The sequence below is a fragment of the Gopherus flavomarginatus genome, chromosome 1 (assembly GCF_025201925.1).
Source record: "Gopherus flavomarginatus isolate rGopFla2 chromosome 1, rGopFla2.mat.asm, whole genome shotgun sequence".
Taxonomy (NCBI): domain Eukaryota; kingdom Metazoa; phylum Chordata; order Testudines; family Testudinidae; genus Gopherus; species Gopherus flavomarginatus.
In genome coordinates, this window is record NC_066617.1 from 344,841,255 (window position 1) to 344,855,496 (window position 14,242).

Below are 14,242 nucleotides of genomic sequence, written 5' to 3' on the forward strand. Positions count from 1 at the left end.
ATTATATCTGATAAGGATGTTCTTCAGTTAGTAACTTTTGCCTTTAAGTGATGGGAACTGTACAGTGAAATTCCTTTGATATGAGAAGCCAGGTATTTCTCAAGAACAGTTAAGTTCTGAAAGGAAGGTGAGACTAGTTTTAGGTAACTATCATAACCACTTAATTCTTCTTCAGAAATATAAGAATTTTAATGTAGCTTGAGTGTTAGTTGTGGAAACTTTAGTGCCTTTATTTTAATCTTTCGCTACAGAATTTCCTTTTCCAGCTGAATTGCCTTCTCACAAAGTATGTGATTAGATTTTGAAATACATAAACTGTAAATGAATTGATCTCTTCATAGTGAATCAGTTTAAAAAAACAACTGCAACAAAACTTGATTTCAGAAGGTGCCATATTTAATCTAATATGGCCTGCATGGCATTTCATGTTGGGAAATGTCATTTGACAACCAGTTTGCTGTAACTTTTCTATATAAAATGCAAACTTAAGTTACAATGCTGTTTTTCCACTTTTTCAGAGTATTGAATTTACTGTATAATCATTTATAGCCTAGATTTTATACTCAAAATGTGATATTTTTAAAATATAGATGTTTGTTCAGGACAGGTGTTAAAAGTATATGACTATACCATATATTTTACCTACACCTTAGGCTCACTTTGTGCCAAACTTAAATGTGCAGCTGTTTTTAAAAAAAAAATGCACGTGTGAATGTGAATCCTCAAACTTCATTGCTTAACTTCCTTTGTCAGAAATGTACCTTAATAATCCATGGGAGTACCTGCACAGATACTGACTTTTTGCTTTCCCTTGCTGGGGTTTATATTTACCAGCATTAACATTTAGTTGTCAAAATCCCACTCTTCACCAAGGTAAAAAGACAAATGCATCACCTCCTATGTGCTGAAGAGAAGACCTGAGCTATTGGCTCACTAGGGTAATGACTTACCAGATACTGTAGGAAATGCAGTAAATAGCGCATCACTTTTTTTCTGCAATTGGAGTGCTTATTAACCTTCAGAGCATTTTAAAAATAGTTGTATTCTGGTCAGGTGCAGAACAATACTCTCCGAAATTGTTTGTCTATAATGAAAGTATGTGGGGAGAAGTACAAGTTAGAAGAGCCATTTGCATTAGCTCAGTAGTCTATGGAATATAAAACTGGCAAATGAACATCATGAGATTGTAGTCATATAATAGCTTAAATTGTATTTTACTTAGTTTAAAATGAATTCTGCTAACAGCAGGTGATTCAAACTGTAGTTGAGTCTCATGAGAACTAATTTTTGAAATGCTTCTGTAGTTCACTTATCCATCAAAATCCATGGTGCTGCAGTTCTAGTGCATAAGATGCCTCCATGAATATTGCAATGATTTACGCAGAATTGGACCAGAGTTTTTTTTCCCCATCAGCTTTAAAAAAAAACAACAAAAACAAGCTAATTTGTTGAATGTTTTAGCAAGAGGGAACTACAAAATCATCCACAAATCTAAAAATTATATATTTAGGGTTACCATAAATTTAAGGCAGATTAGAACAAATCAGAAAAAACAAGGTTTTTTAATAATAAAAAAAGCTTAAGTTGAAATGGACAAAGGGCCAGATTTTTAAAGGTGTTTAGGCACTTAAACATGCAGATTAGGTGCCTACTAGGATTTCCAAAATGCCTCCCCTTTACATTCAATGGATGTTAGGTACCTAGGCACTTTTGAAAATCCTGGTAGGCACCTATCTCCATCTCTGAACCAGATTTTTGAAGGTGTTCAGTTGCCAAAAGTTAATAGGATGGAAATCAGTTTCCCTGGATGTTAAAGTAATAGTGTGATTTGCATTGGCTTATTGACATAGTTTTATTAACGTTTTCAAAGGATGTTAATTTGTAGGCTGCTAGATTTTGTAGAGTAAAATCTTGACATCCTTTCTCTTGCATATGCATTTGTTCACCGTAAGTACATGAATCTAACAGATGTGCTCAGACTGACCAGTTTAGAGTCTTGTCTTCTAGGGGGTAAATTCTGCAGCCTCCACTCGAACCAAGCACCCGTTGGATTCAGTGGGCATACAGCCTGTCAGGTCTTCATATCCATAGGGCTTGATCCAAAACCCATTGACTTTGTGTTGACTTCAGTGGGCTTTAGAGCAGGCCCATAGTGCATAAATAAGAGGGAAATGGATTAACCATCAGTATATGAAACTTACCCCTGGCTGATCTAGGCAGGTGCTCTGCTTGTGGCACACAAATGCTGCCAACCACAAGACCAGGCCAAAAGTATCAAATTTTTCAGAATCAGCTTTTAAATTAAACGGAAAGGCCCCATCCTAAGTGGTGAAGCCACTTGTTTCTTCACTTCTGGAAGATTTTAAATCAAGAAATCTTTCCCAAGTGAAAGAGTTTGGCAAAGCTGTACACATCACAAAATCACACACCCCTTAGGCATGGGAGACATGTAGGACAAGAATAGCAGAGATGTCCCAGATTAGGACTGATGCATTGACAGAGCAGTGGGCGGATGCTTGAATAGTATCTGCATACTCTATGCTATTTTAACCTTTACAGCAGCTATACTTGGCCGTGCAGTCGGTCCCCACAGGCACCCCATTCCCATCTCCTGTCCAGCTGAATAATCCTCCTGCTCTTCACCAAGGGCTCTGAGCCCCTCTTTTCAATGGCTAAACCTGCCTACAGAAAGGTCTCTCTCTCACCAAATGTTGAGATAAGTTCCCAGTTCTGATCTCCGACCTGTCAAAGCCTAAAAGTTCAGTATTGAGTACCTGTTTTAAATAGTGAACTCACACTAACTGTCAAGGAGGGAGAGTAGCTTAACAGAGCTTTATTTCAAAGGGTCACATTCTGCCATCCTTTTGATATGAAGCAACTGTACCCCTCGTGGAGGGGTGCTACTCACTGTGGGCAATTGGGATCAGATTCTGGCTCTGGTTACAATAAAAACACCTGAAGAAGAACTCTGTGCAAGCTTGAAAGCTTGTCTCTTTCACCAACAGAAGTTGGCCCAATAAAAGAGATTACCTCACCCACCTTGTGTCTACAGTAAAAGAAGTCCACTAGTACTTACACTTGACCCACTCGTGAAGGCTCTTCTCAGGCAAAACTGCCCTTGACTTTGGGAGTTTTGCCCATGTAAGGGCTTTAAAACTAGACCACTCGGTTCTCTTACAAATACCTTTATACAACTGAGTAAGCGACTAAAACAAATTTCAGCAGGGAATCACTTGAGACTATGTGAAAACTCCTTAAAAATGGGGTAGATTTCATAATGGCCTTTAGAACAAATCTTTTTTTTACTTCTTGTGGGACAACTCCTAAGCATAAATACATCTGCTCATGATTACTTGAGACAGCAAAGGTTTTTTACCCCGTTTAAGGGGGCCTGGTTCTGCTTTAATTGAAATCAGTGGGAAGTTTTGCTCCTTATTCTGATACTGTTATTATGTCCTTATGGTACTGAGGAATATACAAAATAATGGGCCTAACCATGCAAATACTGTTACCTGAGTCAATTTACTTGTATGAATAAAGTTACTCACATGCTTAAGCATTGGCTGGTTAACAGGAAGGAAGTAATAAAATTAGGAGGGGAATCAATAAAATAAAATATCATTAAATGGATGAAAATACACAGATTGTACCCCTGTATGCAGGGGAAATGTTGGCAACACTTTATTTTTCCCCCAAAATCACCAATGAGATTTCCTTACAAAAGATAGGGCTTTGAGTTGCTTGGTTGCAATGGAGTAATTGTGGTATCTTGCCCATTTTATCATTCTGCAGTAGAAAGGAGTAGGGGGAGCCAGCCTTTAATTTTTGAAAGCACAAACAAACTGCTATTTGAATCCTCATTTCTGGCATTTGTTATAAACTTCTTTAAGGCAAAGTTTTAAGAATTAATCGAGCATCAGACCTGTCCAGCTTTAAAGATGTAGATAAAATGGCACCAAATTCATCCAAACAAACTATCATCTACACTTTGCCACATCCAGTTTTACGTTGTGCCTCTTCATGCTTAATTCATTGTCACCATGATTCAAACAGTGCCCCGCACCAGTACACATGATAAATGAAAAGGTATTGTGTGATTATAGGGAACAATATACTAATGCTGACAGGACGGGTACAGCCACTCAACAAACCTCCAAAAGTAGGATAAATGTTGAGATCTTGTAAACTTGGGCTCCAGTCTTGAGACTCTGAGAAAATACACACAGCCACAAAATACTTTGTTGATTATGACAGAACTGGATATAAACTGTAGCTTACAAGATAGGATTTTAACTTGAAATCTATACCCCAGTTTTTGCTGGACAGCCACATCATGAATGTATATGCTATATCTTTGTATCTGAAACACAATTCAAAAATCACACTGCCCGTTACTTTTTTGGTTTTGTTCAACATTGTATTCACCGTATTTTAAGTTGAGCAGTATATGTAGCATGCTGTGAACATGTTTGATCTTTATAGTTATTCTTTAATTCAACAGTATTAACACCTTCTTTGTGTTCTTTGGTACTTTTTATCCGACATAATCAGAAGCTGTGATATGCCTTTGCGGGCCTGTGCTTTATTACTGTAACATTTCTATTTTTGTGAAGCACATGACTGGGCTAATGTGAGGCAGGCAGTGTGATCATACAGGACTGCCACTTATCAATCTCTTGTATTATGTAAGGTTTTAAGTAGAATAAGCTTTTAACAGTTAATTGATGCAGTTTAGGATTCACACAAGTTACAATGTTCAGTATGTGAGAGTCTTTGTATTTATAGGTTTTAATTTGTAAACTAGCAAATTTGATAAACATAGCCACTTTAAACTGCTCTTGCGAAACAGACCCTGCTGTAGATAAAATATCGCTGTAAATGTAGGTAGTACAGGAGTGAACTAATGGCAATGTCATGAGGACTCTCTATAGATTGTGGATGGGTCAAAGTTCCTTTCTATGAATGAAAGTTCAGGCAGAGACTACTATCCATTTGGTCATAAATCTTTCCAATTAGCATGAAGAGCTGTGGTTTATAGCACATTGTAACCCCTCCATATCAGTGAAAATACTATTCATAAAGGTGAAATTTGTCCCTATGCAGAAGATCAATGGAAGCATCATTTATTAGGGCTGTCAAGCGACTTAAAAAAATGAATCGCAATTTATCACGTAATTAAAAAAATTAATCGCGCTGTTAATAGAATACCATTAATTTAAATATTTTTGGATGTTTTCTACATTTTCAAATATATTGATTTCAGTTACAACACAGAATACAAACTGTACTTTAGATTTTTTTTATTACAAATATTTGCACAGTAAAAAAAAAAAGATAATATTTTTCAATTCCCCCATTACGAGGACTGTAGTACAATCTCTATCATGAAAGTTGAACTTACAAATACAGAATTATGCACAAAAAACTGTTACATTGCTTTCAAAAATAAAAAACTTTAGAGCCTACAAGTCCACTCAATTCTGCTTCATGTTCAGCCAATTGCTCAAACAAACAAGTTTGTTTGTTTACATTTGCAGGAGATAATGCTAACGAACTTGTTTGTCTGAGCAATTGGTTGAACATGAAGTAGGACTGAGTGGACTTGTAGTCTCAAGTTTTACATTTATTTCTGAATGCAGGTTTTTGTGCATAATTCTACATTTGTAAGTTCAGCTTTCGTGATAGAGATTGCACTACAGTACTTGTAATGGGGGAATTGAAAAATATTTCTTAATTTTTACAGTGCAAATATTTGTAATAAATATAAAGTGAGCACTGTATACTTTGTATTCTGTGTTGTAATTGAAGTCAATATATTAAATGCAGAAAAACATCTAAATATTAATAAATTTCAATTGAGATTCTATTGTTTTAACTGCAATTAATCACCATTAATATTGAGTCAATCACGTGAGTTAACAGTGATTAATCGACAGCCTTCTCATTTATATATTCCACATGTAACCCATGCACCTCCTGGGTGTGGTGTTCTGTCCCCACTAGTAGCACTAAGTGGTCTTAGTGATTAATGAATCTGCTCTACAGCCTCAGCTAAGGGTCGTATGGGTTTTAATTCATGCAGTAGAGGCTCTTGCATTTAGCTCCAGAGGTCCCAGGTTCAATCCCACCTGCTGACCAGGGTCTGTCGGTGTTACGCGCACACAACCACTCAAAACAGCGTTATGGGGGGATTTAAGTGTTGCCTAGGCCTTGTGCTGACCTGCAAGTCAAGATTATCTTCTATAGTTAGTCCATTGAGATTCCTTTTTATGTTTTATTAAACTGAAAATAGTAATGTTACTTTTAATTTGATGTGCAAGAAGCCCAGCTCAACAGGAGAAAATAATATTTCTTTCCAGTTGACATTAGGTCTCCAAAGGTTGTTATGGGTCTAATTTAATTGGGACTAGACTGTGACTTAATCATCTGCCTGGAGTAAGGAGCAATAAGTAGTTGTGCTGCCCAGGAGGGTGATTGTGAGTTGGAGAGAAACAAATCCGCTTCCTGGGGCCTCATACTCCAAGGAGGAAGTAAACTCTGCAGGTTTATGCCACCTACTCTCCCCAGTGTACCAGTGCAGCTAGGCAGGCAAGCTGAAGGGATGGAGTCAAGGACCCAGCTGTGCCCATCCATCTGTAGGGTATGAGGGAAACAGCAGTCCTGCAGGGCCTTCTTGCTGTCCTGTGCTGCAACTTATACTATGGGTAGCCAGCAGGCTAGGGCTGCACTTGAAACTTCAAAGTGCTGCCGCAGCAGCGCTTTGAAGTGTGAGTGTGGTCACAGCCCCAGCGCTGGGAGAGAGCTCTCCCAGCGCTGTGTGTACTCCACATCCTCTACGGGTGTAGCTTGCAGCGCTGGGAGCCGCACTCCCAGCACTGCTGCACTGATTACACTGAGGCTTTACAGCGCTGTATCTTGCAGTGCTCGGGGCGGGGGGTGTTTTTCACACCCCTGAGCGCGAAAGTTGCAGTGCTGTAAAGCCCCAGTGTAGCCATGGCCTAAGTGTGCATCTTACCAGGGGCAGCGGGATGGTAATCACGCAAGCTGGACCTCACTTTGATCCTGAATGCTCATGCACTTGTGCAAATGGCATGCCTGTTAGATGAGTGAGTACTTAGGAGTTCATTGCAGGATTCAACAAGAGCTTTTAGCAAACTTTTTTCCTTCTGTGTTGCCAATTTTTGGATAAACTGACCTAGCTGGATCCATCTTTGTGTGACTTTTTTTTTTCTTTAGCTTTTAGTTATCTGACTTGAATTCATCTGAATAGATGCAGAAGGAACTTTTTAGTGAATTAAGAGACAAAACCTTTTTAAATAAAGGAATCATGTGTGTTAACGTGTTAACAGCAATTCATAAATCTGCACTTTTTATGAGGTTTTGAAAATTCTATTTATAGGTACGGAACAATGGGGTTTGTTAAACTATTGCATTTATACTTGCTGAAATTTCTTTCATTGTTATCAGTAGGAATTTTATTGGTTCAATAAAACTGGCAAAACTGTACTGTGCTCTGTTCTGTCTTTTATTTAATGTCTGTTGGGAAAACACTTTGTTGCATAGGTATGTTTCTGCCTGCCTTCAAAAATCTGCCTTCTGACAGGCTGTATCAGTTGTGTAGGTTTTCTTCCACTGCCGTGCTGTTGGCATGGTTTATCACATTGATACGTGCACTAGTCCTTTGAACATAGGTCATAGAAAACGTGGTCGTTCCTTAAGTCACTATCATTAAATACTCATAATGAAAGCACCATGATTGCCACTTCTGAGATGGCTGTCACTGTTCAGAGCAACCACACCTGTATTCCGCTCCGATCCAGCAAAGGCACCCACTGTAGGCATCCCACTCCCCCACCATTGCATCTCTTGGATGGAGAGGTGCCTGGGTCCCTTCTGACCAGGATATTTCCAGGCTGCACAGTCCCCTGCCTATACTGGGAACTCTCTAGGAAAAGACAGGCTGCCTAAGCAGGCTGCTTTTGCATTCCCTTCAGATAGTACACAGTGTAACTGCCACAGGTATAACTTACACGCAGCTCTTTCTAAGCAAACACATTTTATTCTTAAGGTAAAAGCATTAGAGAAAACAGATGAAAAACAATCAAAGAGCGTACACGCATGCTATCGAGCTTACTAGAGGGGGGCTCACAAAAGGATTACAAATTTGTCTAATCACTTCCTGCTGTTCTTAATTCCTGGAGGGCTGGGTCCTCATCCCCCATGGAATTACACAAATCCCTGGCCCACAAGGATAGATACACAATTCATTTAGTATCAAAGATACTCCACTTAATTCAATAAGATTTAACTTAATTCAATAAGGTTTGCAGGAAATTGCCATAATTGTCACAATGGCATTATCGTGTTCATGCCTGGTAAGCTATATAGACTTTATTTTAAAGGAATATAGTGGTTCCTAACTTAGGCAAACTTTTTTTTTTTTTATCTGTGTTGCTGTTAACAAGCAACCTAGTATTCTTATATTGTGCATCAAAGATTCAAAGGTGCAAACAGTTAAAGATCAATGACTGTACAAAAGTAATGCTCTCTGAAGCAGGATTCCCCATCCCTAAGGATTAGGTTCCATAATTGCACTAACTGTTTGATTAAAAGCTGAAGTGTTACAGGCCCCTTAACAAAAATTTCCCCAGCTCAAATTCTGACAAATGACTTGGGTCAACAGTCTTCCACCGTGAGATAGATTGATTTGATTTTTGTCAGTTGGCCTGCAGTCACCTCCCTGTGTGATTTAGCCTCTCTCAACCTATTGGCACCATGTTAATTCTGCTGATGATCATGCCTAGCTAGTGAGCACACACCCCTGCAGCAGAATTCAGTGGAACTTTGTCTAGAGCTCGATTCTGCTACCCTTACACTGACCAGTTTATGTGCTGCTGCTGTCAGTGGGCCTGACTTGAGTAAGAGACTACTCACTGTTAGGAAGGGTGACAGAGTAACCCTTTGAAAAGGACCTATTCCACCCTACTTTGGGGCCTGATGCAATGCCACTTGATGTCTGAGATTTAGATTGAGCCCTCAAGCAGCATGGAGGCATTACTTGTGCAGGGATGCTGACGCTGCTGTCCTGCCCCACCGCCTACAGGCAGTCATGCTCCTCCTTATTCTATCGGGTGCTTGTTGCAATAATGGACCACAATGAACCCAGCATTATTAATTATCGCTACTAGTAACTTCAAGGAAAGAGCAGATATTACATTTCAGTGTCCACTGGTAGTGTAACCCACACACCTGGGTGTGTTGTTCTGTCCCATCTAGAGAGCGGGAGAGAGATTAATGAGTTTGCTCTACTGCCTGAGCTAACAGCCAGCTGACAACCTGGGTCTATTGGCATTACAAGTGGGGGCTCATCTGGGATTTCAACTGGGAAGTCTCTGAAGCTCAGGACATGCTTCCTCCGCTAGGGGAAGTCTGTAACCCACACACCTCCTGGGTGTAGTGTTCTGTCCCCTCTAGTGGCACAGAGAAGGCTGGGGGAGGGATGCTTAAGGGATGGTCACCTGGCAATGGAGAAGCAATGCTTCTAGGATGCAATCTTTGGCCCTGGTTGGGCCCCAGGTAAGTTTCACAGTCCATTTCCCTTCCACCTCGTTCCTGATAAAGCGATTGGGGGGTTACATATACATTTACACTGAGCCATGTTAAAATTCAGAATGTTTGCTTGGGCTTATCTTACCAAGTGGTCTAGCTGACAGTATCAATGATCTGCCCTCTTCATCATTTACCACACCCTCAACTTTTGTCATCTGCAAACTTCATCAGGGATGTCATGTTTTCTTTCAGGTCATTGATAAAAATTTAAATAGCATCAGGCCAAGAACCAGTCCCTCCAGGATTCCACCCACGCTGATGGTTCACTATTTACAATTACATTTTAAGACCTATCAGCCAGTTTTTAATCCATTTAATGTGTACCGTTCTAGTTTTGTAATAATAAAAATTTCATGCAGTATCAAGTCAAGCACCTTAAAGATGTCTAAGTATATTGTATGAACACTACTTTTATCAACCAGTAATTGTAACGTCATCAAAAACAAATCATGATAGACTAACTTGAAATTATTTGCCATAAATCCATGTTGATTGATATTAACTATATAACCCTTTAATCCTTTATTAATCAGTCCTGTATCAGTCACTCTATTATCTTGCTCAAAATCATGTCAGACTGACAGGCCTATAATTAACCAGGTCCTCCTATTTACTCCTCTTAAATATTAGCACAACATTATCTTACTTCCAGTCTTCTTGAACTTCTCCAGTGTTCCAAGACTTACTGAAAATCAAGAAGAATGGTGAAGTGAGCTCCTCAGCCAGCTCTTTTAAAACTCTTAGAATCAAGTTATCTGGACCTGCTGATTTAAAAATGTCTAATTTTACTAACTGCTGTTTAACATCCTCCTGAGATACTAGTGGAATGGAAAGTGTGTTATATGTGCCTACATCATCACATTCTTTTCCTCAAATACAAAACAGAAATATTTATTGAGGAATGTATGAGGACATTGAGTACTATCGGAAATCTATTGAAATCTAGGTTCAAATCTACTGTGACAAATTAATTTTTCTGGTTAAATGATGAATAAGAGACTCACTACTATGCTTGCAAATACACATGCTGGCTAGACAGCTAGAACCATACAGATTATTGTGACTATGCAGACGGCTCAGTCTCCATAACAATGTGAAATATAGTGCCCATCACCATAATATTAAAATGCTTAGAACATTTTACTGATTTCAGCACAAATATTACATCTCCAAATTTCATCCTACAACGGCTGTTGTTTGCCTGTCTCGTTAGTCTTTTGTTCAAAAAATTTGTCATCCAACTGGGGAACAAACTCAATACCATGTGACTTAAGTGACCAATCACATACCCAAATAGCTTGCAATAGGCTACAGCGTGTTTGAGATGGATCAAGAACAGGAGGACTGAGTTTGCCACACATATCAGCGATGAAAATTTTGATCTACTTCTTAGGTTGCCAGCATCACCAACCACCTCACAAATTTCAGTATCTTTCAGCATGGTTTGTAGACCTTGGCCATCTTCTCCTGTGTTTGTACAGTGCCTAGCACAGACGAGACCTGACCCATGACTGGGACTGCTAGCTGTTATGGTAATATAAATAACTTCAAGGACTGGCATTAAATGGGGCACTGGTGCACAATATTGAGATGCCTTAGCTAAATTATTTAGTGCCTTCCTGTTGTCTGATTACTGATGGTGGTGCTAGTCCCTTGTGTTTGTAGGCACCAAATTCAAAGATGGGAAAACAAAAATCTGCTTTACATTGAGCATTGACTTTAAACTTACATAAACCTAACATTCAGAGTGAGAGCATTTCCCCTTACCTACGTGCCACTGTGCCAAATTTGCAGGGGTCTGGAGGACATTATTGTATCACATTTGGTACAACTATTGAGAAACAGATTAAGGGAATAGCTGTAGCCCTTGAGTTTCTTTAGCAGAGGAACTAGTTTTCTCCCTAGTTTGTCATTTTTCAGAGTTTCATTATCTTAACAAAACAGCTTCATTTTACTTAATGCTCTTTCACCATGTGGAGATTGTTTTAGAATTCGCAGCCAGATGAGTTTCAAAGGAGGTCTAATGTGGTGTTTAAATGTCAGTAGAAAGTTCCTGGTAATGAACCTGCTGGCTCCGTACTGGCTATATCTCTTGGACAAAAAAACCTCAAAGGGTTGGGCCACCAGACATCCTGGAAGGGGAAAGGTCCATATATCATCATCTAGTCAGGAGAGGGCACTCTGTGATCCTGAACAATCAGGAAAAGGAAACGCCGACTTATCAGTGCTGAGCTGAAGAGCTAGAAATGTCAGGCAGAAGCCTGGTCTGAGCTGCCTATGTTGTGCCTTCCAAAAGTCTGAGGTCCAGTTTGCATAAATCTTAATGCTAATTTGCATACATGTGCAAAGCTTACAGCTTGCCTAAGAACAGCTGGTTTTATTTTCATGTCTTTAAGGGTATAGGCAGCCAACCCCCATGCAGAGCAGGGCTGTGTGTGTTGGATTACACCTATCCCCTCTCACAGCTGCTAGCACGGTGCTCTGTGCAGCATGAGGCTTCACAGGTGCTAGCCCTGGGTGGATCCCCATTACCTCTCATGCATTTGAGTAATAGGATTGCTGGAGTAGGGTGGCCAGAAATAAAAGGCACAGTTGCTTTAAATTACAACCCAACAAGCCAGCAGTTCCTACCCTAGCCTCTAGGGACAGTTCAGCTGGATGGTATAAAGGTAAAAGTCTCTGTGTAACCTGTTCATGCTGTCTTTCTGCCTGCTGGCTGCTGTTCTGTAGTTCTCTGCTGCAAGCGACTACTGGCCTCTGCTGGTGAATCTCTTCCCAGCTCTCAGAATTCAAGTGCCAGCTCCCATGTTGCTTGCTCCTCAGCCTTCCCTCCCAGCCGCTCCTGCCCTCATGCAGCCTCTGGCTCCTTCCTGAGCCACCTCGTCTCTGACCTCAGGCTATTACTTCCTGTTCTGTAGTGGAGGGACTATAGAGCCTTCTACTGGGTTACACAGCGATGAGCCAATAGGTGTATTTAGTATTCACCTCCCTGGGCATTTTAAGGAGCTGCTTCCCCTGGGCAGGGCAAGCTGGGCCACTCTCTTCCTCAAGTTCCCCATCTCTGTCCTCCTAAATTCCCCCATATTTGTCTCTCCCCTTGTTTATCTCTTTCTCTGACCATGAGGCCTCATTTCTATATCCCCTCATGACAGCCCTCTGCTCCTCCAGTAGCTCTCGGTCCCCTCTGGGCCTCTCACCCCTTCAGGGACAGCTTACAGGTCTCCGACTATCCTTTTCTAGCTTGCTTCCTCCTCCCTGGGACCCACCTCCGGCTCACTGGCCCTCCTCCAGGTTTCTGCCTCCTTCTTAAAACCCAACCAGGCCCCCGTCTAGCTCACCACTCATCTTGTTGCTGGCACCTCCAGGCTTGGCATAGTTTGACTTCTGTATGTGAGAGGGCAGCTCCAGTCAGGCCAATGGGGCTGGACATGGTGGGGAGAGAGCAAATTCCACAGCTGCCTGAGGCTTGCCATTTGGGAGCAGGGGGAAGGGGGGTGAAACCATCCCCATCTACTCCCCCAAATTACACCCCGGGAGAGGTAGAATGGTCTAGTGCTATCTTGGAACTTGGGAGATCTGAGTTTGGTTCCCTGCTCTCCACAAACTTTCTTTTGCCTTATACAAGTCCCACAAGCCAAGTTTTTTAAAGGTGTTTAGGTGCCTAGTGGTATTTTCAAAGCACCTAGTTGCCTAGCTCCCCCTGATTTCAACTAGCTCTGCTAGGAATAAGGGAGGAGACCAAGCAACTTATTTTCATTCATCTCAGTGGCTTTGAAGCCAGATTTCCAAGGACCTCCCTGACTCTAATTTCAATAGGAGCTAGGCATTTCTGAAAATCCTATGATGGATCTGCTAAGCCAGGGACTACAGTGCCCTTGGTTTTCCCCCGACCAGATAAGGGGAAGGGTCCACACCAGGAAGTGTGTGGGCTCTGTTGGGAAGCAGCAGCTGCTTGGCTAGCCAGGAGCTGCAGATAATCTGGATGCGGCAGAGAACAACCCCCAGGAACTGTATACAGAGCCAGGTGTCTGTGATTACCAGATAGTACAACTGAGTGGTGGGTTGCCAATCCTCCAGGACATTCCTGGAGTCTTCAAGAATTAAAGATTGTCATATGATGAAACCTCCATGCATATGTCCAACCAAAACTGGCAACCATTCTGGGTGGGATTTACTGAGCAGCAACCACTGCTTGGCAGGGAGCCAGTGCAGAGGGGCCCAAATGAGATGCTGAGTCTGGCCTGGAAAAACAAAAATGTCCTGTTTGTTTGATTAGAGACTGGACTGGAGACGGCACCACAGGGTGACAGAGGCCTACAGAGCCCTGACTTTTGACTGGACAGCCCCCTATGAGGGGATAGGGTTGACCTAGGAGGGAAGGCCCTAAAAGACAGAGGCTAAGTGACCAAGGGGAGCTAGTGAACAGGGGTTTGCAAACGGGAGTTTGAGAGGGAGTTTGAGGGAGAGAGATGTAATATAATTGCTATGGTTAGGAAGCACGTCATTGCCAGTGCCAAAGCTGCTCCTGGCTTCTCCACCTGCACCTGTATCCAGACAGACAACCTAACCCTGGATGCCTCTACCAAGATCCTGGTATGGACTTGCAGAGACAGTGGCCTGCATTTCCCACTCT